Genomic DNA, 1,808 nt, shown 5'->3' with positions numbered 1-1,808 from the left:
CTATTTTCGTGTGACGCTTTCACCTCATTTTCATTCTCTTCCCACAGTAAGATGCTGAATCAAAGTGCTTGTTTCTTCATTTCTAACCATTAGGAAAACTCATAGTTGCCTTTCTGTCACTGGCTTCTGGTTTATTTCCACGGTGGAGATGGGGCCCCATACAGCTTCAGCCCTTTGCGATTTTGTGGACTTACTTTATGGCCAGCCCTGTTAAATTTTGAAAATGTTCTATGTGTGCTTAAAAAGCATGTGTGTTCTAAGTCGGTGGGTCAGGTTGTTAATTTTGAGGTTCAGATACTCCAGATCTGCCCTGATATTTTTTTTGTCTGATTGTGTATAAATTACTGAGATAGGAATGCTAAAATCTTCCACTATGATTATGGTTTTATCTTTTTTCACCCTGTAGTTTGTCAAATTTTGCTTTACTTTTAAAAAAAAGACTATGTCATTATGTACACATAGATTTTAAATAGTTAGAACTCTTAGTTTATTGAACTTTCCCTAGTAATTCATTTTGGCTTTTATTTCATTTTTGCTGAGTATTAATATAGCTTTCTTTGCCTGTCATCTCTTTTTCAATCCTTTTATTTTTAACCTTTCTATATCCTTATGGTTAAATGTCGCTTTTGAAATTGCATGTGTTTGGATTTTTAAAAATCAAGTCTAGCAATCTTTATATTTAAACTAGTGCATTTTGTTCATTTCCTTTTCATGTAATTTCTGTCACATTTGGGCTTAAATCCACCTTCTTATCTTGTATTTAATATTGCGTCAATTGATCTATATTCTTCTCACTTCTCTTACATTCCTTGGGTTGATTAGTACTTTTCCCTTATTCTCTTTTCTCCCCGTAGTAGTTACTTTTACACTCAGCTTTGGTTTTCTTCTCCAACGACCCCTACTATTTATGTGTTGGATCTTCTTTTCCTCTTTTCGATCCCTCTCTCTTGAATGCTTTTTATATCTTTCTTCATTGCCTTTTGGCGTTTAAAGTTTGTTGTGCTCGTTTGCTCTTGTGTCCCTTTCATTTTAGCCTTTATTTCTTTTTTTTTTCAATGTTTATTTATTTATTTATTTTTGGCTGTGTTGGGTCTTAGTTGCAGCGTGCAGGCTTTTCGTTGCAGTGCACAGGCTTCTCTCTTGTTGTGGCATGTGGGCTCCAGAGTGCGTGGTCTCCATAGTTGTGGTGCATGGGCTCAGTAGTTGTGGCACACAGACTTAGTTGCCCCATGGCATGTGGGATCTTAGTTCCCCGACCAGGAATCGAACCTGTGTCCCCTGCATTGGCAGGCAGATTCTCAACCACTGCTCCACCAGGGAAGTCCCTTAGTCATTATTTCTAAAATGCTTTTTCTTCAGTCTCTAATTTTCCCTTGAGTGCTGTCACCTCATTTCTCAAGTGTTCTATTTCTGATTTACGTCGTCCATCCATGTCATGTGTACTTTCTTTCCACTGTTCATGAGCAGGCTGCATTTCTGTCTGTTTTATGGCCTCTCTGCTCTGTGTCCCTTGCCTGTCAGGACTTGCTGAGGGCCCTTGCTCCCATTCTCCGCTGGAGTGAGGAAAACCCTTGTGGTTTCACGTGCTCAGTGCTGTGCTTTTCTGATGAATACCTGTTGGTTGTTTTGATAGTTTCCTGTCTTTGGGTCTGTCAGCTGTCCCTTTGTTTCTCCTGCATGGCTACTGATACCGTGAGGACCTGTGGCTCTTGGAATTTTGTACTTTGGGGTTCACCTCACTGTGTTATAAATTTCAGCTATGAATTTTTGTTTTTCCTGTCTAGTTGCTTTGTCTGTTTTTTTATGTG

Source organism: Balaenoptera musculus, chromosome 8 (genome assembly GCF_009873245.2).
Source record: "Balaenoptera musculus isolate JJ_BM4_2016_0621 chromosome 8, mBalMus1.pri.v3, whole genome shotgun sequence".
NCBI lineage: Eukaryota > Metazoa > Chordata > Mammalia > Artiodactyla > Balaenopteridae > Balaenoptera > Balaenoptera musculus.
This window is presented reverse-complemented; position numbering follows the sequence as displayed.